The 26,265-nt window shown below is 36.6% G+C and overlaps 1 pseudogene; it reads right to left on the bottom strand.

Annotated features, from left to right (window-relative positions):
- Positions 1-265: 265 nt before the first annotated feature.
- The window catches only part of LOC113915872, a 52,339-nt pseudogene continuing 26,339 nt past the window's right edge, over positions 266-26,265 (bottom strand).

Below are 26,265 nucleotides of genomic sequence, written 5' to 3'. Positions count from 1 at the left end.
GTCTTTTGATTTTTCATTTAAGACAGAGAATACTTTATTCAAACCCATAAGCTAAATGGACAGCTTGGGTATGAAATAAAATATTTATTTTCAAGCACAGGTCAGTAATTGTATCTGAGAGTATACACTGCTACATACAAAGGAACTGATCAGATCACAAATTTTCAATGTTTAAGACAGAATAAGCTTCCCAGTAAAAGCAGCACCTTTGTGACATTTTTGACTTTTGTCTTCCTCTCCTTCTGTTTTACCCTCTCTTTCTTCTTTACCCTCCTTCAACAGAATCCACACCAGCCTCCTCATAATCCTTCTTAAGGGCAGCCATATTCTCATGGGCCTCAGAAAACTCTCCTTCCTCCAAGCCCTCATCTACATACCAGTAAACAAAAGCACACTTGGCATATATCAGGTCATATTTGTGGTGCAGGTGAGCCCAGGCCTCAGCGCTGTTTGTGGTGTTGCTCAACATGCACACAGCTCACTGTACTTTGTCCAGTTATCCACCAGGTACCACAGTGGGAGGCTGGTGATTAATGCCAACTTTGATGCCAGTGAGGCACCAGTCCACAAACTGGATTATACACTTGGTCTTGATGGTGGCAATGGCAGCATTGACATCTTTGGGATCCATGTCACCATGGAACAACAGGCAGCAAGCCATGTATTTACCATGGCGAGGAGCATGTTTCACAATCTGGTTGGCTGGCTCAAAGCATGCATTGCTGATCACTGTTACAGAAGGTACAGATGGTAGGCTTTCTCAGCAGAGATGACAGGAGCATATGTGGCCAGAGGGGAGTGGATGTGGGGATAGGGCACCAGATTAGTCTGGAAACCTTTCAGATCAACATTCAGGGATCCATTAAATCTGAGGGAAGCAGTGATGGAAGACACAATCTGGCTAATAATTGGTTAAGGTTACTGTAGGTTGAAGGTTCAATATTGATGTTTCTACTACAAATGGCCTCGTTGTCTACAATGAAGGCACAATCAGAGTGCTCCAGGGTGGTATGGGCAGTGAGGATGGAATTGTAGGGCTCAAATACAGCTGTGGAAGCCTCAGGGGCTAAGTAAATGGAGAATCCAGCTTGGACTTCTTGCCATAATCCACAGAGGGTCATTCTATCAGCAAGGAGGTGAACCTGGAACCAGTTCTCCCTCCAAAGCTGTGGAAAACCAAGAACCCTGAACACCTGTGCACTGGTCAGACAGTTTCCAAATTCAGTCCAAGATGAGGTCAAAAATCCTCTTGCCAATGGTGTAGTGCCCTTGGCCACAGTTATGGCAGCATCTTCCTTGCCTGTGTTAGGCTTTTTCAGGAAAAAAATAGGTGCCAATGTGACCTCCATCAATGACCATGGGTTCCAGGTCTACAAACACTGCCCTGGCACATGCTTGCCAGGACCCATCTCACTGAAGAAGGTGTTGAAGGAGTCATCTCCTCCCTCAATGGTCTTGTCACTTGGCACTTGATCATTGGGTTGGATGCCGTGTTCCAGGCGATAGAGCTCCCAGAAGGCATTGCCAGTCTGGGCACCAGCCTGGCCAACATGAATGGAGATGCAGTCAAGAATGTTTGCTGCTTTGTGGCTGCTGAGTGGAGAGGAAGAGGTGAGGTTGTTGCTTCTTATAGTGAGACTCTTAGGCAGTTGAGGTAAGAGAACCTGACAAAATATGATTTATTTAAAAACACAATGTAAAATTTTTATTTTTAAAAAATATGTTCTCTGTGAGAAGAGTAAACAATCTGATGGATCAATAATTTTTGATAAGGTACTTTCAGTTCTGTGAAGCATGAGGTGGTTTTTAAAAATGGTCTCTGCCCTTGAGGAGTTCAAGTTTAGCAACATATAAAAGTGTAAGTAATTAAAGTATATTATCATATTTATTACCTTCTACATATATAGTACAGAGGAATGAGTAGTGAGGTTTATTTGAGATCAGTAAGCCTCCACAGAGACAGCGCTTATATATAAATAAATGAAATATGATGAGCTCTTCACTATGAATACAAAACAACATGTACAAGAGCGTGGAGAAACAAAGTAATGTGTTCAGAGGATGTGAATTTGGCATTTCCAGAAATTAAGGAGGGAAGGACTTTGTGGATGGGTATGAAAATTCAGAGCAACCATATCAGGATATGAGTAGTAAGTTGTAAGATACTTGGAGTTTTTTTTTTTTTTTTTTTTTGCTTAGAGAAAATAGCTTAGAAAAGTTTCTGGGTCAGCTATTCAAGATAGGCTAGTTCACACTACTAGTGTAAAAGAAAATTCACTAGTAGTAATCTAGGTGACAGAGAGAAAATTTAAAATTTTATTTTCATAGTTTAAATGGTAAATTCAATAATCCCTAACCTAAGAGAGAGGTAGTAAAGATGAAGTAGGACAGACTGAAAGCCATTTCAGTACAATTTAATGATTAAATTAATACATACATATAGTGAAAATGGGAGATTCAAATTAACTTTTAGGAATGTGGCTTTGGGGAGAAAAAGGATAATAGATTCAATTTGGGCATGTTGAATTTGGAGTTCCCATGTAGTACACAGGTTATATAAATTCAGTAGAAAATCACATATACATGCTGTGACCTTGGAGAAAAGGACAGGGCCATAATAGTATACTGGTGGGTATCTCATTCAAGGTCCCAAGAGGAAACTTATGACACACTCAACAATAATTAGAATAATTCCAGGAGGGTATATTTACAAAGAGATGGATTATAAAAGTATGGGCAGGATAAAAGGAAACCAAAAGATTATTGAAGGAAAATGTTACTAACAACAATAAAACTATTACATTTTCTAAACCTGAACAGATGAGAGAAGGTAAAAGTCACCTAAAGCTAGATGTAAAGATACACAAGAATGCAGGTGGCCATGAAAGAAACAGTGCCCATCTGTTGAGGGACATAGCCAGGTTGAGAGGAGTCATCATAGGAGGGGGATAAATAAGCTGACCTGAATGTCTTCCTTCTCTCTACACTTCTACTGTTGATCCCCATTGACCAAACCTGGTCAAAGGAAACCATAGTGCATTGGAGCTTATTGATACAGGACTTAAAGGTCTTCTTCCTAGGGCACAGAGCAAAGTGAGAAGGCTAGGAGTTAATCTGGAAGAAGCAGTAGAAGATATCCATCACAGAAGCACCAAGGGTTGTCGGCCTCAGGCAGAATGTGCCAAACAAGACAAGAAAGTCTCTGAGGGGAAAACAAATAAAACAAGAGTGGGAAACATCAGCAGTGACAAGAAAATGAGAGGGAATTGACATAGGGGTTGTCCTAGAATTGCCTGATATTAGGCGACTCATGGAAAGCCAAACTGATCATAATATAAAATATGGAGAGGTGAAGAAACAAAAAAATAAAATGAGGCCAGGAGAGAATATGTTGGATATTGTAGGTGGTGATCTTAATAGCAGCAGTTTTAGTGGGGTGATATGAAAAGAGTGATATTGCAACGGATTAAGGAGTGGAAGGAAGTAAGGAGGTTAAAGCAGTAATGTAGACTCCTTTTTAAAGGTGTGTGAATTAAGAAAGAGGGATGGCTAGAAGGGCAGTCAGATGTGAGTTCCTTGAAGAAATGTTCAAAGGATGTAAGATGTACCTAATATTTTAATGCTGTAATTTTAGACTCAGGAATATAAGGATTATACTTTAGGAAGGCAACAACATACATATTAAACAAAGCCATTATAATCCTCAACAGGAAATAAATAACTACAATGTGTGAGGTTAAATGGAGGTATATTTATGTAGATAGAGTCTACTTCAGAGAAAAGAGAATCCCCAGATCTTTTTAAGCACTAGGTTACAAATGATACCATTGAGTGATGAGAGAGTACAGATTGTAGAGATTTTAATAGAGCAGGTTTCTATCTTCCTTCTTCAACTCATACTATGTATATGCAAAATACCTTTATACCAGGGGATATAGTCAGTGTTGAGCAGTGGTTCTCAGTGGAGGGTGGTGGTGGCTTTGCCTCCCTCAGGGTGATATTTGGCAATGTCTGGAGACACTTGGTCACAACTGGGGAAGTACTATTATCTAGTGGGCAAAAGTCAAGAATGCTGCTAAGCATCCTATAATGCTTAGGGACACCCACACATAGAACGAAGGTTTAGGCAGCCCAAAATGTTAATAGGGGGGCTGTTGAAAAATCTTGGTGTTGAGTTCTGAGGAAGGAGAGGAAAGTACAAGAGATATGTATCCTGCCCCCACCCAGTGATTCCTCAAAAGGAAGGTGTAGATATGCCAGAGTTCCTCATGAAGTTTCAGCGTTTAGAACTAGAAGAAACTGGGGTTCTATCTTATAACTGAATTTGAGAGTATTAACCCACAAATATGTCCTACCACAATGAAACTTGGATGGGGGAGCAAGAAATATGGCCACATGATGAGGAGGTCTGGACACAGGAAGGGTTTCAGATCATCCCCTGGATTTCCCACTCCACTAGAGGAGAATGGAAGTGATCCAGAAATTCCTGTAGACCCAGGGAGGATGAGAGTAAGGGTCATGTGCTTGCCAGTAATAAAATACAATATAGACAGAGAATTTCATCGAAGTCTCCATAAGGTAAGTGGTGCAAATCCATCAGCTGAACGTGTGGGAAGCAGAGGGGACTGTGCTCTCATAGGGAGCAACAGACCCGGGGGGGGGGGGTTCTTCTCTGCTGGAAATGATCATCCCAGATCTGACAGCTGCTTGCCACCAAAGACTCTTCTGCAATAAATAGTTCATGCCCTGTCCTAGCTATAGGTCCCTAGGGAGCTGAGTGAGCTTCTGGGAGCAAGCAGTTCAGGGCCCCAAAGAGGCAATTAAGACAGCCTTGTGAACACCTTGAGATGGAAGTCAAACAGGATGGTAACTGCTTTAAACAAACCAGAGGCAGAGAGTGAAAATCTCAAGTGGACTCCATAAAGATTTCTGCATGAAGTGGGGAGATCAGAAACTTGGGTTGTGTTGAAAAAAGTTCAGTTTTAGAACATCTTAATTATATTGACTTAAATACTGCTGATATTTCAGAACCATTATACATTTAAAAATTAATATTGGTTATTCAACTGTTACATTTCTCTTATTTAAGAATTGACTCCTCTGCCGCATGTCTTTTTGACAGGAATCAAGATTGTATATGAAAGTATTTTACATTTAAATTGTGCTTATGCTGATTTTAGAGATACTTTTTTTTATAAATATCATAATTTCTTATCACAATAAATTTAGTGATTCAACTATTTTATGATTATTTATTGACAATTGGCTATGATAGAATCCATGAATGTTTTTATAATACTATAAAACCAGTATTTTATTTAAAGAAAAGCATCAGATGGGCACCTGGGTGGGTGGCTCAGTCAGTTAAGCAACTGACTCTTGGTTTTGGCTCAGGTTATGATCTCAGGGTCCTGGGATGGAGCCCCACATGGGGCTGGGTGATCAGCATAGAGTCTGCTTGAGATTCTCTCCTTTTCCTTATTGCTCTCCCTCTCCCCCTTGGCCCCTCAGCCCCTCCCTGTGCTCTCTCTCTCTCAAATAAATAAATAAAATGTTAAAAAAAAAAAAAGAAAAGCATCAGAAAATGAGGGATCCGTAAAGATAAGCATCAGAAAATGAGGGATCCATGAAGGACAGTATCACTGGGCTGCCTAAATTTTAGAAGAATATCATTGGGATAGAGTTATATTAAAGAACAAAACATAGCCTTAATCTCAGGAAACAAACTGAGGGTTGCTGGAGTGAAGCAGGGTGGGAGGGATGGGGTGGCTGGGTGATGGACACTGGGGAGAGTATGTACTATAGTGAGCGCTGTGAATTGTGTAAGACTGATGAATTACAGACCTGTACCCCTGAAATAAATGATACATTATATGTTAATAAAAAAATTTAAAAAAAGAACAAAACATAGCTTGATTTTATGGAGAATTGGTAAATAAATGGAAATAATTTTTGCCTAAAATCTCCATAAATAAATATTTATGTCTATAGTAGCTTTTTTTTTAAAGATTTTGTTCATTTGAGACACAGAGATACAGAGAGAGAGAGAGAGAGAGAGAGAGAGAGAGCATGATCAGGGAGAGAAGCAGAGGGAGAGGGAGAAGCAGACTCCTTGCTGAGCCAGGAGCCCGATGTGGGGCTCAATCCCAGGACCCTGGGATCATGACCTGAGCCAAAGGCAGATGCTTAACCATCTGAGCCACCCAGGTGCCCCTATAGTAGCTATTTTAAAAGATTACAAGAAGCTTATAGAAATACTATGCTATTATTTAAATAAATTTGGAAAAAGACTTAATGGCAAGAAAAAAATTATCTTTCCCTTGTCCAATTTCTTTTCTCATTCCCTTTTAGGAATGCCTTACTCATATATAAGTTTTCTGAATGCATACAAGTGGCGCTCCCCATCATCCTTGACAGTAGAAGTTTCCACCTGTCTTTTGGTCCCACCCTGGTCACTACTACTATCATTTTCCACTTCCTAAGACCTCCCTCCCTTGCACTTCTCACCCTGCACACTAAAGCTTTTCCCCATTACTGTTTTTCAGTAATGTACCTCATTGTCTGACTTCTACCATAGAGAGAGTACGGGCTGGGAAGAAGGTGGGTAAGAGTTTAGGAAATGTGGGATAGACACTGATGAAGTTATTTCAGATTGACATAGTAGCTGTAATCTCAAATGGGCACCCCCAGTCTTAGCTCTGCCATTGCAAAAGATAAAATAGTCTTTAGCTTAATTGTAGAAATTTCCCAGGTATCAGTCTCTTACTTGAGCCAAGATTTTGGGGATTTAGGCTGTTACTCATTGTTTTTCTTAAACTATCCAGTGCCATTAGAAGCATCTGCTCACCCTGCAGTCCTTGAATGCCTCCTTCCTGGCACTGTTCTTATGGCAGTAGCTCAGTTTCTCAAAGCCTTCATTGAGCTCCAGATTACTATAGGTAAAATGTGAATCATAGGTGTGCTATGTCATGCTGGGTGTTGAGATTCTTCTCCTAGAATACTAGATGGACTTTTGGTTTGTTTGTTTTCAGCCCTAATTAAGCAAGATGAATAATTCTAAATTCCTTCTTTATTTACCAAGATTGTTTAAGGTTAGATCACTGGGGTACAACCCTGAACCCCTGTGTATCATGGTAGTCCCTCCAATGTCACCTCTGCAACCTACTCATGGTATCATTTTTTCTTTTCCCCACTAATCAGAATTCTTTATTCCAGAAACCACAAATGGTCTCTGGTGAATTTGAACTGCCAAACAACTCATTTAGAAAAAAAAAAAAAATTAAACAAATATAATAGGAAAGCTAGAGAGGCTCAGAAAAACTAAGAAAACCTAAATGGCTAGAAGCCTAAGCAAGGTCATCTAAGGAAATATCTGTGAGTATAGGGCCAAGGCTGCCACCACTGGATTCTGGATTCTGCCACTTGTTCTGCTGCCCCTCAACTGTGGAGGCTGCTACTGGCAGCACCTGACTACTTCCCCTAGACAGTCAGAATTAATCCTAAATTTGCTCTATTTCCATGGCATGAGCACATGACTGATGAAGCATAGCTTCCAGGAATCATAGAGAACAAATGTATAATTGTAAAGCTTCTTTATTAGAAGGTGGTCCTTAAATTTTACCAAGTTAATACACTGGTGGATTTCCCCAAATATAAATAAGGGCAATGGGCTGGAAATATTCCAGGGCTTTTTCAGATTTACTCTCCATCCTTTTGCATCCTGCTCTATGCCTTAAAATGCTGACTTGTGCAGACTCCATCAACTCATCCCCTTACTGTTTGGCTTCAGCTGGGGTAACCAGCAGAAAGCCCAGGCAGGAGACCAATGGGAGAGGAGACAGAGAGAGAGAGGGAGAGAGAGAGAGAGAGAGATAAAGGTATTTATTTCTTTGACTTTCTTCTAGCAGGGTCTTCGTGGACTGGCTATATCATTTGACAGAACCATTAGCTTCTGTAGGAGTCTTTTCCAGCTTTTTCTAGCTTTCTGAGTCACTGGGATTCTACAACTGCCGTCTTTGATCCTTTAAACCTATGGGTGCTGATGGCATGAGATACTGCATTATCCCTTGTGGCTTCCTTAGGAACTACCTTGATTTTTGTAAATTGCCCCTTAATTAAATCCTTTTCAAATTATTATCATTTGGATGTGCCATCTGTTTCTGCCTGGGGCCCCAAATTATATAGGTATCCTCAAAAATGGCAAGTGTCCTCTATCAAGATATTTCTCCCTATGACCTAGAGCAGAGCTGTCCTGTAAGGAACACCACATACCTGCTCTCTGTTTTCCCCACTGTGGTTCTTTGCTGCTTTCTGAAAGACAACCCTTTAAGAAAAAGAGGTAATTTCAGGACTATTTTACTATAATAGTTGCATGAAAGGACTTAGGCGAGAAATCCCAAAGCAAAGTGATGTAAAATAGAGAAAAGTTGGAAAAAAAAACAATAACAAAAAACTACCACTTGGAAGAGAGGAGTGTTTTTACCCTTGAACTCCCAAGGAAGACACAAATTGATCATACCAAAGTATTACATTATAAGTTTTCACTCATAACACCTTATACTTGAGTACAGATATGGGTATTTAGAAGGTAGGATGAGGGAAAAGGCACTTAGAGAACAGAATAATGGCCATCATGTACTATTTAGCATTAAATGAAATAGCACATTGTAAACTACTTATGTGCAGGCTATTATGTTGGGATGAGTCATGTAGCCAGTTAGTTTAACAAACTGATTGGCAACTATATACAAAATCAACATATTTTTAAATTTATGGACTTAACAACATCTCCAGATGTTTAGCTTTAAAAGACATTTATGATTTTTTGTGCCTCAGTGCCAGAATCTACCTTCAGTTTGGTAGTTAAATGACACTATCATTTTCCTATTTATTGCATTATATTTTATTATTATAATGGTTTAATGCATGATTCCTTCCAGGTATAACTTACTCTTGTACAAAGGATATCAAGAGCTTAGGCTAAAGGGATAAAAACAAATGGGGGGAGGGCGCCTGGGTGGCTCAGTTGGTTAAGCGACTGCCTTCAGCTCAGGTCATGATCCTGGAGTCCCGGGATCGAGTCCCGCATCGGGCTCCCCGCTCAGCGGGGAGTCTGCTTCTCCCTCTGACCCTCTCCCCTCTCGTGCTCTATCTCATTCTCTCTCTCAAATAAATAAATAAAATCTTAAAAAAAAAAAAAAAAAAACAAATGGGGGGATTTCAGGCACCAGAACAAGGGGATAGTTGATAAAATATATTTAGAGAAAGTAGTCCTTGGGCACTTTTCATCACATTGTATACATATAATTCCCTTTTTTGCTTTGGCATGTCACCAGAAGTAGATTTCTCTACCTGGCACAATCATACCCTCCCTAGTTTTCTGAGAAAAGGAAGATGTTCCCTGTGGGAAGATCTATAGCCCCTATCCTTCCTATGTCTCTTCTGTATACATATCTACACCCTGAAGTCTGCTTACTGTAAATACCCGTGACTCTCTGCTTCAGTGTAGCTGTGGGGGCATGCATGCTTTACACACAGGCCCGCTGAAAGGTCAGGTAAATGCTCCAGCAATGATACAGGGAGACAGTGTGTAATACCTCAGCTTTTCCACCCCTTGATTGTGATGATATCATCTCTCCCGACAGCCCTAATAGGATTGAGCCCACTTGCCCAAATTGATAACTAGCCCAATAATCCACCTTTTACTGGTTTCCTTCTCCTGCCTGTCATACTGTCCCACTCCTCTAGTGGTGTTTCCTGGGATCACCTCTCAAATAAGCTCCTTACCCTTGTCTCAGTAGCTGCTCTGGAATCCAAATAGACATTTGGTGCCAAATAGGTAATAAGAGAAGCCTCTTAAGACATGATTCTGGAACTGGATTAGTTACCAGCCATATGGCAACAAGGCCCCTATAACTGGTGGTAAGCCATAGGATTATAAATATCTCTTATGTTAAGAGTCTTACCTGTGGTGAATTGGAATGGGTTACAGGGAAATGAGATGCCTTAGTTCAGGCAAGAACTTTAGCTCTTGGGAAATATGGGGTAATGGAATTTATAAGGATATGGTGTTGGTTGGCATATGACAACTGCAATAGAAGCCTGAGATACCACCCTATACCAGTTAGAATGGCCAAAATTAACATAACAGGAAACAAGTGTTGGCAAGGTTGTGGAGAAAGGGGAACCCTCTTATACTGTTGGTGGGAATGCAAGCGGGTACAACCACTCTGAAAAACAGTATGGAGGTTCCTCAAGACATTAAAAATAGAGCTACCCTATGACCCAGTGATTGCACTATTAGGTGTTTACCCCAAAAATACAGATGTAGTAAAAAGAAGGGGCACATGCACCCCAATGTTCATAGCAGCAATGTCCACAACAGCCAAACTGTGGAAGGAGCTGAGATGCCCTTCAATAGATGAATGGATAAAGAAGGTGTGGTACATATATACAATGGAATATTGCTCAGCCATTAGAAAGGATGAAAATCTACCATTTGCATTGAAATGGATGGAACTGGAGGTATTTTGCTAAGTGAAATTAGTCAATCAGAGAAAGACAATTATCATATGGTTTCACTCATATGTGGAATATAAGAAATAGTGCAGAGGATCATAGGGGAACCGAGGGGAAACTGAATGGGAAGAAATAAAGAGGGAGACAAACCATGAGAGACTGTTGATTCTGGGAAAAAACTGGGGGTTACAGAAGGGAGGGAGGTGGGGAGATAGGGTAACCGGGTGATGCATATTAAGGAGAGCATGTTTTGGGATGAGCATTGGGTGTTATACACTGATGAATCATTGAACACTACATCTGAAACTAATGATGTACTATATGCTGGCTAACTGAACATAATAAAAATAAATAAGTAAGTAAGTAAGTAAGTAAATAAATAAATAAGAAAGACAGGTTTGAGCAGCCAACTAATAGTTTAGTTTGGTATGATACAAAGACCCTTTCTTCCAACAGTGGGGAGGGCACTGTTGACAGAAGTACAAAGTGAGCTGAATTTATAGTCCTGGCAAGGCTCCTACACTGATGGTAGGACCCTGCTGGAGCAAGAATGGATACTGAGACTGGAATAAGGATTTCCTGGTTTCCTGGTAGATACTTTATGAAGAAAGGGATTATTTACTAAATGAGTTACAGAATCTGTATATTATATGCAGTAGAAATCGGGAGAGCATGCTTGACAATGAATGCTAAAAGTGCTAGACTGTGGTAGAGGGTGGGGAGTGGAATCTAAGGCAGGAAAGACAGTTTATTGATATGGTGAATCCTGAGATTCAAGATTAAGGTCCTAGCATTTTCTTGGAAGAACTTTCATGGCAAATATTAAAGGAGGGATTAAAGTCTTAGTAATGTGGGTATGTTAGAATGGCTTTAGTATGTGATACTAGAGAATCAACAAGTTGACTGTGTTCTCTGGTAGGGCTCAGAGGGTACTCCTCTAAATTGATAGAGAATGTGATAATAAAGGGCACATCACTATTGTTGAGAAGTAGAGCTATCTTCTGTAGATAAGTTAATGATAGGAATTGCGAATGACACTAATTTGTACTTGCTGAGGCCATGTAGCTGCACTTAACTATCAGAGATTTGGATACAATTCATTAGAGACCAATCAGTCACTTGTTGGCAAGTTGATTGTATTACACTCTCTTTGTACTGGGGGAAGGGCAATTCATCCTTGTTGTTATTGTAAAGTATCTCCGATATGGGTTTACTTTTCTGCCTTCAATGCCTCAACCAGCACTAATGTCCAAGGATTTGAGATTGCACATAACATTGCCTTCACTTTATGGTGCAGGAGTTTTGACAACAAGAACTTGACCACAGGATTTACTCATCCCATCATAGATTGCACCCTTCAGAAGCTGCCAGCTAGACAGAACTTTAACTGGGTCTTTAAGAGGCTATTCCAAAGTTCTATCCATATCTTTGATTATGGATAATGTTCCTTTACTTATTTCTTTCCCTTCTCTGTCTCACTTCTTCACTCCCCACTGATATTTTCTGGGATCACATCAGAAAAAAAAAAAAAAAAATGGAGATCTTCAATACAGGGCTGGTCCAGTTTCTCACTTATGACAACAGGATCCAGGATCTTTCTTAGGTCTTTACATACACATCCTATTGCCTTATGTCACAAGGAGGCTGTGACATCATGTGATGTGACCTACGCCTTACATCATTTATAGGCAAAAAGGAGGAAACATTTAGAAAAAAAGACAGAATCAGCGACATCTACTTACATTTTTCAGTGGGAACAGTGAGAAGATGGGTACCCCTAACAGCAAGAAAGTTTGGGAAGTTGGAGTTTGAGTAGTTGAGTTTATAAACTTTTGCAGCCTTTATAATAAAGGCGTGGGGGAAAACGGATGAAAAGGGAAGTTCAATCAATCAACGCATAGTGTTACTATAGGAATAGGCAAACTCAGAATTTAATAAAAAAAATTGACCTAAGTTCTGACCGAATTTTTCCCCATTTTCCTGAATAAATAAATAATAGCTTGCAATGTTAAACTATAATGACTCCCTAGACTGTTTTAAATATGAAAGCCCTTAAAATAATTCACTACATTGGGGCACCTGGGTGGCTCAGTGGTTAAGCTACTGACTTCAGCTCAGGTCACAATCTCAGGGTCCTGGGATCAAGCTCTGTGCCAGGCTCCTCCCTCAGCAGAGTCTGCTTGTCCCTGATTCCTTCTGCCTACCCCCTCCACCCCCTTCACGCTCTCTCTTTCTCTCAAATAAAAAAAAAAAATCTCGACTTTTAGTTGCCAAGTTTTCACATGCCCTATTTATTAATTTAAAAAAAATATATTGCAAGTTCCTACTAATGGCCTTCCATGAGCACAGCAGATAAAATTTCTGCTCTTCTTGAGTTTCTGTTCTATGTACAAACTCATTCAAACTGCCTGGTTGGAACAGAGTAACTGGTAAGAATTATTTATTTTTGAGACCATAAAAATTCATAAAAATTTGCAAGAATTAAAAAATTCTAACTACAAGAATATTTTTGTCCCCTTAATAATTAGAAAAATATTAAATTTAACTTTTCTGATTCTTAAGCTTTGTCAAGAATTTCCAAATAATTTCTGATACTTATTTTTCTCATATAAAGACATCCAGAATCTTTAGCCTCAAAAACTGTAAATTGCTGAAGTTTAAAAAAGCACAAAATATAAAGAAATTAAAACAGGATATACCTATTTTTGTTCATAACCTTGAGTTATTGACAATATATGCAACTGTTTGCTATCACTTTCATCTTTGCTTTGTAGACTTGTGCTTTCTATTGAATAGCTTAGATGAGGGCTGACACTAAAATCTGGAGCATTTAATTATTTTTTTTTGTGGCAGTAAATGATTTTTCTCTGCCAATTTTGTCTGTTAGGCTAATGGTCTTACATATTTTTAATTGCTATTTCTATCTGCACTCATATATTTTCACACCTCCTAGAAGTAATGTAACAGCAAGATTTTTATCATCACAACTGGTGGACATCTGGGTCATCCTATTGACCATTTAGGGAAATATTTCCCAAGCTGTAACAAAGCCATTTCTATGTGCTCACTCATTTTACTCACAGCTTCTCTGAAAACTGTTTCTGTAGTTAAAAAAAAAATCCCTAAAGAAATCTTTCATTTTTAAATGCTTAAAATTTTAAAACCAAAATAAGTATAAAATTATGAATAATATATAAATTTTACGGTTATCTTTATTTTAGCAAGGACAGTCTTTTATCTAATTGTATCAATAGAATAGTTTATTTAAAATATATATTATAATAAATAAAATAAAATACATAATTATTTATAAATATTTCTGGAAGTTTAGCTTTTTAAATTTCAGTTTTATTTAGGTAAAATTGATATATAAAGTTGTAACATAATTAAAGTGTATATGGTGGTGATTTGATATACATAGACATTGTAAAAAGATTCCCTTATCTAGTTCATTAACATGTCTAACGCCTGGCATATTTATCTTTCTTTGTTGCTATAGTTGAGAACATTTAAGTTCTAGTCTCAGCAAATTTCAATTATATAATGCAGTTACCAACTATAGCCACCATGTTTTACATTAGTCTTTGCACTTTATTTATCTTATAGCTGAAAATTTGTATCTTTTCACCAAACTCTTTCTATTCACTCCCCCTCCTCCCAGTCCCTGGGAACCAACCACTTTTCTACTATTTCAATGAGTTTGATTTTTTTTTTTTTTTTAAGATTCTAGACATAAGTGATATACAGGATTAGTCATTCTCTGTCGGGTTATTTCACTTAGCATGATGCCCTCAGGGTCGATGCATGTTGCAGTAAATGGCAGGATTTCCTCCTTTCTCATAGCTGGTTAATATTCCCTTGTTTGTATGCATAGATATATCAAATTTTCTTAATCCATTCATGCATCAGTGGACACTTAGATTATTTCCATGTCTTGGCTATTATGAATAATGCTGCAACAAACATGACAGTACAAATATCTCTTCAATATCTTGTTTTCATTTCCTTTGGATATATACCCAGAAGTGGAATTGCTTGATCACATGGTAATTCTCTTTTTAACTTTTTGAGGAAGTTCCATATTGTTTTCCAGAGTGGCTGAACCAATTTACAATCCCATCATCAGTGTACAAGTTTCCCTTTTCTCCACATCCTTGCCAACACTTGTTGTCTCTTGTCTTTTTCATAATGGCCTTTCCAATGGGTGTGAAGTGATATCTCATGAAGGTTTTGATTTACATTTCCCTGATGATTAGTGATGTTGAACACCTTTTCATTCAACTATCAACCGTTTGTATGTCTTCTTTGGAAAAATGTCTGTTCAGATCCTCTGCCACCTTTTTTTTTTTTAAGATTTTATTTATTTGTCAGAGAGAGAGAGAGAGAGCACAAGCAGGGGGAGCAGCAGAGGGAGCGGGAGAAGCAGACTCCCTGCTCAGCAGGGAGCCAGATGCAGGACTCAATCCCAGGACCTTGGGATCATGATCTGAGCTGAAGGCAGTTGCCTAACCGACTGAGCCACCCAGGCATCCCACCTCTGTCACTTTTTAATTGAATTTTATTTTTTGTTATTTAGGTTGTATGAGTTTTTCTTTAATATATATTTTGGATATTAATTTCTTATCAGTTATATGATTTGCAAATATTTTCTCCCATTTAGTAAGTTGGTCTTCTATTTTGTTGGTGGTTTCTTTTGCTGTGTAGAAGTTTTTTAGTTTGATTTGGTCTCACTTGCTTATTTTTGCTTTTGTTGCCTCTGCTTTTGATGTTATAACCAAAAGTCATTGCCAAGACTGATATCAAGGAGCTTAACCTCTGTATTTTCTTCTAGGAATTTTATGGTTTCAGATCTTAAATTTACATCTTTAATAAATTTTGAATTGATTTTTATGTATGTTGTAAGATAGGGATCCAGTTTTATTCTCTTGCACGTGGCTGTCCAATTTTCTCACCACCATTTACTGAAGACACTATTCTTTCCCTATTATGTACACTTCTGTGTTGTAAATTAATTGACCAGATATGCATGGGTTTATTTCTGGGCTCTCTACTCTGTTTCATTGTTCTATATGTCTGTTTTTATGCTAATGCCATATGGTTTTGATTACTATAGTTTTGTAATAAAGTTTGAAATCAGGGAGTATAATGTCTCCAGCTTTGTTCTTTCCCAAGATTGCTTTGGCTATTTGGGGTCTTTTATGGTTCCATACAAATTTTATTTTATATTTTATTTTATTTTATTTAAGATTTTATTTATTTATTTGAGAGAGAGAGGTAGAAAATGAGAGAGAGCACAAGCAGGGGGGAAGGACAGAGGGTGAAGGAGAAGCTGACTTCCTACTGAGCAGGGAGCCCAAAGTGTGGGCTCGATCCCAGAACCCTGTGATCATGACCTAAGCTGAAGGCAGACATTTAACAGACTGAGCCACCAAGGGCCCCTTCATACAAATTAAAAAAAAATTTTTTTTTCTATTTCTGTGATCAATACCACTGAATTATGATAGGGATTACACTGAATCTGTAGATTGCCTTGCTTAGTGTGGACATTTTAATAATATCAGTTCTTCTAATCCATGAACAAGGAATATCTCTCCATTTATTTATATTTTCTTCAATTTCTTTGATTAATGCCTTATACTTTTCACTGTATAGATCTTTCACCTACATGGTTAAATTTATTTGTAGGTATTTTACTATTTTTGATGCAATTGTAATAATTGGGACTATTTTCTTAATTTCTTTTCTGATAGTTTGTTATTGGAATAGAAACACACTGATTTTTGTATATCTATTTTGCATTGTACAACTTTACTGAATTCGTTTATTCTAACAGATTTTGGGTGGAGTCTTTAGGATCTTCTCTATATAAGGTCGTATCTTCTGCAGACAATTCTACTTGTTGCTTTCTAATTTGGATGATATTTTTTCTTGTCTAATTTCTCTTACTAGGACTTCTAGTACTATAAAAATGGTGTGAATGGGGAATCCTTTTTCCTGATCCTACAGAAAAAGCTTTCGGCTTTTCATCATTGAGTGCAATGTTAGCTGTGGGCTTGTTATATATGTTCTTTATTATTCTGAGTTACATTCCATTTATACTCAGTTTGTTGAGAGTGTTTTTTATCATGAATGGATATTGGAAATTGCCAAATGTTTTTTTCTGTATCGATTGAGATGGTCATATGGTTCTTATCCTTCATTTTGTTAATGTGCTATACTACATTAATTGATTCAAAATGTTAAGCCATCCTTGCATCCCTGGAATAAATTCCATATGATTATTTTTTCTGATCCTTTTAATGTATGGTTGACTTTGGTTTGCTAATATTTTGCTGATGATTTTTTGCATATATGTTTACCAAGGAAATTGGCCAATTTCTTTATTTCTCGCATCCCTGTCTGGCTTTATCAGGGTAATTAATGCTGGCCTCATAAAATGAGTTTTGGACTTTTTTTTCCCTATGTTTTGGAATAATTTTAGAAGGGTTAGTATTAGTTCTTTAAATGTTGGAATTCACCAGTGAAACCATACAGTACTGGACTTCTCTTTGTTGGGAGGTTTTTGATTACTGCTTCTATCTCCTTAGTCAATATTGATCTGTTCAGATTTTCTATTTCTACATGATTCAGTCTTGGTAGGTTCTATGTGTGTAGGAATTTATCCATTTCTAGATTGTCCAATTTGTTGGCATATAACTGTTCATAGTAGTCTCAACATCCTTTGAATTTCTGTGGTATTGGTTGTAAAGTCTCCTCTTCCAATTCTTTTCCTTTCTTTTTTTAAAGATTTTATTTATTTATTTGACAGAGAGAGAGAGCACAAGCAGGGAGAGCAGCAGGCTGAAGGAGAAGGAGAAGCAGGCTCCCTGCTGAGCAGAGAGCCCTACATGGGGCTCTAGCCCATGACCCTGGGATCATGACCTGAGCTGAAGGCAGATGCTTAACCAACTAAGCCACCCAGGTGCCCCTCTCCTCTTTCATTTCTATTCTGTTTTAGCTCTCTTTTTTTCTAGGCAAGGCTAGCTAAAGATTTGTTTATTTTGTTTATCTTTTCAAAGACCAACTCTTAGTATCATTGATCTTTTCTATTTTCTTTCTAATCTCAATTTCTTTTATTTCCATTCTGATCTTCTTTATTTCTTTTCTTCTAATTTGGGTTTAATTTATCATTATTTTTCTAGATCCTTGTGGTGTAAAGTTAGATTGTTTATTTGAAATCTTTCTCTTTTCTTGTATCACTATAAACTTCCCTCTTAGAACTGCTTTTCCTTTATTCCATAGGTTTTAGTGTGTTGTAATTTCATTTTCATTTGTCTGAAGATATTGTTTGATTTCTCTTTTGGTTTCTTCCTTGACCCATCAGTTGTTCAATAGCATGTTGTTTAATCTCCACATATTTGTGAATTTTTCAGTTTTCTTCTTGTGATTGATATCTAGTTTCATGCTATTGTGGTCTGAAAATCACACTTGACATGATTTCATCTTCTTAAATTTATTAAGGTGTGTTTTGTGGCCTAACATATGATCTATCCTAGAGAATGTTTCATTTGTGCTGATGAAGAATGTATCTGCTGCTGTTGGAGAGGATGTTCTATAAAGAGCTGTTAATTTCATCTGGTCTAATCTGTAGTTTATGTTTCATGTTTCCTTAATAACTTTCTGTTTGTATGATCTATCTATTGTTGAAAGTGGAATACTGAATTCCTTTACTGTTATTGTATTGCTGTCTATTTCTCCCTTCAGTTCTGTTAATATTTCCTTTATATATTTAGATGCTCCTATATTATGTGCATAAATATATACAGATGTTATATCTTCTTATTGGATTAACCTCTTTATCATTATATAAAGACTTTCTTTATCTCTGATGATAGTTTTTGCCTTAATGCCTATTTTGTCTGATATAAGTTTAATCAATCTTGCTTTCTTTTGATGTTTGTTTGCCTGGAATATCTTTTCCATGTCTTCACTTTCAGTCTGTGTTTAAAGTGGGTCTCTTATAGGCAGCACATATTTGCATCCTTTCCCTTCCTTCCTTCCTTCCTTTCTTTTCTTCTCTTTTTTCTTTTCTTTCATCCATTCAGCCACTCTATGTTTTTTGATTGGTAAATTTATTCCATTTACATTTGAAGGGATTGTTGATAGGTATGGATTTACTACTGCCATTTTGTTAATTATTTTCTAGATGTTTTATAGTGTCTGTTTTTTCTTCATCTCTTGCTCTCTTTTTTTGTAATATGATGATTTTCTGCAGTGATATGCTTAGATTCTTTATCTTATCTTCTGTGTAACTACTATATATTTTTACTTTGTGGTTAACATGAAACCACATAAAATATCTTCCATTTAAAATAATCTGATTTAAGCTGTTAACAACTTAACTCTGAACACATTCCAATCCTCTACATTTTTACTCTCCCTTCTTGCAACATTTGTTTTTAATATCACAATTTACATTTTTTCACTTTGTGTATCCATTAACAAATTATTATAGTTATTTTTAATACTTTGGCTTCTAACCATCAGAGTAAATTCTCAACTATACTGAGATCTTTCATTTTCTTGTCCTTAATGTATGAAATGGCTTCTTAGATACCAGCGCTAGTCAGTTTCATGAAATCTTCTCATATAAACATGCCTGACCATTGTTTATCATTAATTTCTCCCTTTATTTTGTAGTTAGAGTATTACATACATATATGCATATAAATTTTTATGCAGAACATAATTATATTATCTAAAACTTTCATTTTAAGTTATGTTATAGGACAAAATACAGTAACAAAAAGCAATTGCTTGGTCTGGTAATGTTAGAGCCATTGGTCTTAAGCATTCTGCTTCTTAATTGCTTTTTTAAAAACATATGACAAATAAAAATGTGTATATATGTATACATTTATAAGATATAAATATGAATAAATCTATATAAAATATAAATACATATAAAGTGTACAATGTGATTAGATTTGATATACATATAAATTATGAAATGATTACCACAATCCACTTAACAAATCCATCATCTGACATAATTACTGTAATTTTGTATACATGGTTAGAATGTTTAAGGTCTCCTCCTTAATTAACTGTAGTTACCATGCTGTACATTTATCTCCAGAACTTATTCATTCATTTGTGAAGTACTGATCTAGCACAGTAGATGTAAGGATCAACCTGTTAGGGTATTTTTCTCTCATGAACACTACATATAGGGCCTTGACAACACTTTCTTTTTTCTTTCTTTCTTTCTTTCTTTCTTTCTTTCTTTCTTTCTTTCTTTCTTTCTTTCTTTCTTTCTTTCCTTCTTTCTTCTTTCTTTCTCTCTTCTTTCTTTCTTGTTTCCTTTCTCTTTGGTCTTTGGAAGCCAACCAAAAGAGAATAAAAGTAAACACATTATTTCTCTAGATATTAAAATAGTATTTATCAGGTTATAGTCATGGCTAGGAACTCACAGCCTTTCAGAATTTATTTAAATTGATAATACATATCTCTGATTTGTAAAGTAAAACTATCAGGGTGCAACTTTTCAATATAATTTCCATGTTTATGGGGAACACCTTGCAGTCACCTTCATTTATAACCTACAAAAATGTATTAATTTTTCATGTATTTTGCTTGGACTTTGTTCTAAATCTATTATCTTTCTTCTCTTTCCCATGAATAAATAAAAAGATAATTTCTTCCATGATTAAAAAAAAAACACTGTTAAGTTTAAAAAAATCCTAAACTTCCCATTCAAGAATATTTTTATGTGCTTCTACATTTTCTTTGAAAGCATATGTATGGTAAGTTCTGATAGGCAAACAAGTGTTGGTAATACAAGTAAAACTAATTATGTATAGGAAAATATGCTATTACCTTTGCATTCAAGAACAATTGTATTTAAATTTAATTCTGTATTCCATATGGTCATATAGATTTCTAACATCTTCAGTTTCATAACTTTGAATCTCTTTATTTCACAATTTTTATTGAGCATATATTACATTTTTGCAAATAATCTTTAAGATCTCTTTGAGGTATAAAATTCTATAATTTCATGATATGTATAAACTGTTTACATTTTATAGTATGCAAATTGACTTCTAGTAGGCTATAAACGTTTTCACACAGATTTTCCAAAGTCTACTATATAATCATAAAAATTTAATCATAACAGGGTTCCTGGATGGCCCAGTTGGTTAAGTGTAGGACTCTTGATTTTAGCTCAGGTCATGATCTCAGAATTGTGAGATTAGGTCCCACGTTGGGCGCCCCTCCCCCCACTTGTGCGTGCACTTTCTCTCTCTCTGTTCTCTCTCTCTTTCTCAAAAAAAAAAAGAATTTAATTATAACAATTCTTCCTATTAATAGTGCAAATAAATGGCATATATGTAAGTAAAGTAATGTAAATAAGTGGCCACAGGTACACTAAAAATACTCAAAATTACATACATTAAAAAAAAAAACTTTGGTGAATGGTCCATTTACTATAAATTAAACGATACCAGAAATCTCAATAGTCTTTTTTTTTTTTTTGAGGACTAATTATCATTTTTCAATTCTTTTAAAATGGGTTTTGAGGCTATGGTGTTCTTTCAAATGTGAAGAACACACAAACACACAAATCAGTCAATTTTATTAGCCAAGGAATTTCCTAATGCCTGAACTGCCCTAGAAATTAACCTATTGTCAACATATACACATCAGTGCAATCAAACTGAAGTTTCCACCTGAGTTAGTTGATTAGTGCTAGTTAAATTAGTCCATCCATTTCCTTCATGTTGGCAGGCACATTTTCCTATGTGCCATGTGATTGACAGAGTTGGTTTATGGAACAATGAGCAATCACTTCTCTTAGCATCTCTTTAACCTCAGGCATCCTCATTTCCCATCCTGGTGCTTTTTTCCCTTTTTTTTGGCTACCTACCCTGGCTTCCCAACATTCTCATGATGTTCACTAATAATGCCAGGAGAAGCTTGGAACCCTCTGAGTACATTCCCTTTTCTCATGAGAGTAGTGATGATTTACACACCCTGTTCCTGGAAGGGTTGGATGAGAGAGGGTATGGAATGATGTGTGTTCTAAATCACCATTGATCAAGTGATTCCAGTATTACAGTCTCTGCAACAGACAGAATTTGGGGAGGAGAAAGCTTAGGTGTAGCACAGTGTCTGACAAATAAGTACTCAACAAAGACGTTGCTAAATCACAGATCAATTAGGTCAATTTGAAAATACTGGTGTTCTCTTGAAGAAGACCTTTTCAAAACCTAAATGCTTAAACACTACCTGACATTGGATGACTTTTTAACAAAAAGGCCAAAGTCCACAGTAAATACTCCTTCTGTATTAGTAAGGAGTGATGCTGCAATAAGCAGTAGGCATCCGAATCTCAATTAGGCTTCTGTGCTTGACTTGCCTTGTGATTGAGAATTTGGAAAGCTCCATACAGAAAGAAAAATGGTTTATGTAATTTCCACTGGCCTTCACTACAGCCACATAGGTTGTCATCTAAATCAACCTGCAGTTGGCAGCAGCTGGGATCAGAAGTGGATGGCCTGTATTCAGATCCATGTATCACATTAGGACAATGAAATTAGGGAACAATATATACCTGTAATCATAACAGTCTTTTGCCTTAAAGAACACACAACCCTCTATTATGTCCCTGAAAGTATTTACAAATGACTTGAATTGGAACAGATTATTCCTTCTACAAAATGCAATGAATACTATTTCATCATGTCTTGTATGGTTTTACAACCTTCAGAAGAGTTAATGTCCAATGGTTGGTTGGTTTTATGCTTTTGCTGGCCAACTCATATTTTTAAGTCTAATAATTTTCAGGAGAAGTTGCTGAAATTTCATAGCATAAAATATTTGAGATAGGAAAAGAAAGATAAAGACCAGAAAAGAACTTTGCCAAGGAACATATATTGTCTATTTGACCAGAGACATCTAGCCAGTGTGACATGAAAGAAAAATGCTCCATATTAGTGTATTGTTTCAAGACATATATAATCATAATGTCACATCTAACTCCCTTTTGCCTGATCCTGACATGTTAGCAATGTTCCAGTCAATAAGTTATCAAAAGGCTATTTCATTACCTGTTGTAGCCTCAGAGATACAGAGCAGCATCCTATATTTTAGGAGGAACATGAGATAGATCGGAGGACATTAATTTGATGGAGAAACATTCATCCAAGTTCTTCCAACAAAATGGGCAATACACCATGTTATTACCTGTTGCCTGAAAAAGAGATAAAAAAGTCTCCAAAATGACCCTTCTTCCACTTAACAATCTAACTCCCAACAAATTACAGTGCTATAAAAGGAATAACTAATTATGCTTCCGCTAGGTACTATAAAGTGTCCAATTATGGGTCTAATTAGAAGGGAAGGGCATAAAGTAATGGGTCTTTATTTAGAAATGTTGTTATTCTCAGGACACCTTCTAAAGTGATTTCTGTGTTTTGTTTTGTGTATTACATTTATTCTACCTTTCTGTAATTTGCTCAGATTTATCTCAATAGGACAAACATCTGTCACATCTTGCATACTGCTTTAATTTGATTGTCCCTGACCCCTTAGGCAAATATAGACAGGTGGAAAACATACTGGCTATTTCACACAACATCTGTAGTCACTTTAGCCAGTCTTTTTTATGGCTTATCACAGCATGAGAGGGCTGCAGAAACCAAGCAGTAGCAGGGAGAGAGAACCAGGTGGAATTCCACCCTCTGTTTGCTTGAGCAACTCTGTACCACTTAGCATTTACAAACGCTGGCTGAGGAGAACAGCAGCCTGTGGCAGGTCTAGTCCTTAAGAGTTAGGGGAAAAGAGAGAAAAGGTTAAAAAAAAAAGGGTATGCCTTTCAATTAAGTCATTATCTTTATTTTGTAACTCCAACAAAAGAGTTTAATAAATGACCACACACAAAAACACACACTCATGCACACGCTCATATGCAAATTCATATACAAAATGTGTTCAGCAGCAATTTGATGTGATTAATGAGGCTGCTCTGGCACATCTTGAGGATAGCATATTAGTCACAGTTAATGACTCCTGCATAGCCTACTCAAAGAGCAATATATCCTTATTAAATGTCCCTAGCATAGAACGGGGAAAGACCTTAAAATATCCTATGGTCAATGACCCTATCTCCAATATTGGTGAAGGGACACCCCCTGAAATAGCCAGGACTGATAGATGATGATGATGGTGATTAAAATATTTAAGCAAAACAAAACAAAACAAAACAGGAATATGGATTCTCCAAAACGTCCTTCATGACAGTTCTAGCCTATAATCATTATTTAAGTCAAGAAATCTTTTCTTGTAAATGAGTTCTTACTTTAATCCAAGTTAATTTCCTCTTGTATAGATAACAATGGAAATGGAGAAAAATTGCCCAGCCATCCTCATATATACACTTAATATACTTGGAGATGGTTATTAAATCATCCTTCTGCTTTCTTTGCTACAAACTGAAGTTAACTTCTTTATTCTTTCTCACTAGAATCAATTTCCATCTTTTAAAATAAATATTTTATTATTATTTTAAAATGTTTCCTGGACTATCCACTACCACTAATATTTTCAAAATGTGGGAAGGAGACTACCTCTAACACCTGGGAGATAAATTACTTTGGGTGCCTTTAAAAATGAATATTCTTGGGTACCCCTATCTACTCAATCAAAAGATCTTTGGTTGGGCCCAGAATCCACATTTTTAACATGAATCCTGGGAGAGTCTCATGCACATTGATGTTTAAACACCAATATTCTAATTTTTCTTCAGTTAAAGCACCCAGATGCCTTTTTCTGCAAGGCATCAAAGATATATGACTTTTAGTAAATTTCTTAATCAAATGATGAATATGGACCCCTCTAATCTATTTAAAACCCTTCCAGCTTTCACCAATTTTTTATCATCTTTCCTTCTGAAAATATTTCATCTCTTTCCAGGATGTCTTTTTAATAATATGAGTACAAAGTGATTTTTTTAAACTATAAAATCAACTCTCAATCACCACATCTCAGATTCAAATCTGAAGTCATTGTGACTTTGTGTCCTCACCTCAAGCATTATCAGAAGTTAAAGATTCCTTCCTCCAAAGCTTAACTGGGTCATATGCATTCCCTCAGTTTCTTCCAATAAATATTCTTTAAATGGGGCACCTGGGTGGCTCAGTCATTAAGCGTCTTTCTTTGGCTCAGGGCATGATCCCAGTGGGATCGAACGCTGCATCGGGCTCCCTGCTCTGAGGGAAGCCTGCTTCTCCCTCTCCCACTCTCCCTGCTTGTGTTCCCTCTCTCGTTGTCTCTCTCTCTGTCAAATAAATAAATAAAATCTTTTAAAAAATAAATACTCTTTAAACATATTGTCAATGTCTATTGGGTTGAAACTCATTTTCACTTTTTTAAGATTTTATTTATTCATTTGAGGGGGGAGCATGAGTAGGGAGAGGGACAGAGGGACAAGCAGCCTCCTCACTGAGTGGGGAGCCCAACACAGGGTTCCATCCTAGAACCCTGAGACCATGACCTGAGCCCAAGTCAGATGCTTAACCAGCTGAGCCACCCAGGTACCCCACAACTCATTTTCTATTATTAAAAAAGTATATGCAGAATGAGATTTATCTATTAATGATCTGTCATTGCCCGAAGCAGCATTAATATTGTGGAAAAAGAGGACAATATTACTCCAATTTTCTCCTGTGAAATCTTACTAAAGGATTTAAAATCTAGATAATAAAATGAATTCTTCACTCCTGGTACATCCTACATTATTTGTTTTCAGAAATTTAGTCAATGGTGATCAACAAATTTAAGCAGCTGCATCATAACATTTCAAAACATATATGTCACAACACTCTACCCCATCCTTGTGCTTTCCCCCCAAAATTGGGAGTATTTTTCTTTTAATTTCCATAGGATGCTGTATATTTGAGGAGCCTGAATCAATTTACATTTTGTTGATCCAGTGATCTTTTTGTTGCCTGGTATCTTCAGAGAGGACACTATTCTATTTGACCTAACAATTAATACATTTTGCTTCTCCCTATACTACCTTCCTCAAAACCGTTTTGCATTGAATCATAGGGTCTCAATTATCTTCTTCAAATTTGCTTCTTTATCTGGTCTTTACATGCAATAAGCCATCATTTTCATTTTATCACTAAAAGTTAAATCTCTGTCTCATTTTCCTCAAACACAGTTGTGTTAATTTCAACACCTCGCCTTTATTTGTGTTACTCTCCCTGTTGGAATGTCAACAAATATTTATTGAGCAAAATCTTTAAGAATATGGTCTTTTGAAGTCAGAAACAACTAGAGTGAGCTCTCATTCTATCACTTCAGAGAAGTGTGACCTTGCATTAGTAATTTAACCACTCTAAAATTCACTTTTCTCAGCTATAGTTATAGCTTAGAAATAATGGTGATTATTATGTAAGTCACTATTAGAGAAGAATATCAAGTGTGACATTTTTTATCATTTGCAAAATTCCTGGTACAAATGAGTGTTCAATAATTGTTAGCTTATTACTATTAGTAGTAGTGGTAATTGTGACCAACAGTAATAGCAAGGTATTCGTAGTAATGCACAAAACATTTTGCTAGATGCGGGAAATACAGAAGAAAACACAGGAAAGATATTGCTCTTCCTTTTAGGGAATCTACAGGAAAAAAAAAATAATCCAATACTTAGAATAAAGTCTGTACCATACTGTTACATAGCAGGTGAGCCTAAACTAG

The sequence above is a fragment of the Zalophus californianus genome, chromosome 1, assembly GCF_009762305.2.
Source record: "Zalophus californianus isolate mZalCal1 chromosome 1, mZalCal1.pri.v2, whole genome shotgun sequence".
Taxonomy (NCBI): Eukaryota; Metazoa; Chordata; class Mammalia; order Carnivora; family Otariidae; genus Zalophus; species Zalophus californianus.
Note: the sequence above shows the minus strand (reverse complement) of the source record. Positions and strands in the feature narration are given on the sequence as shown.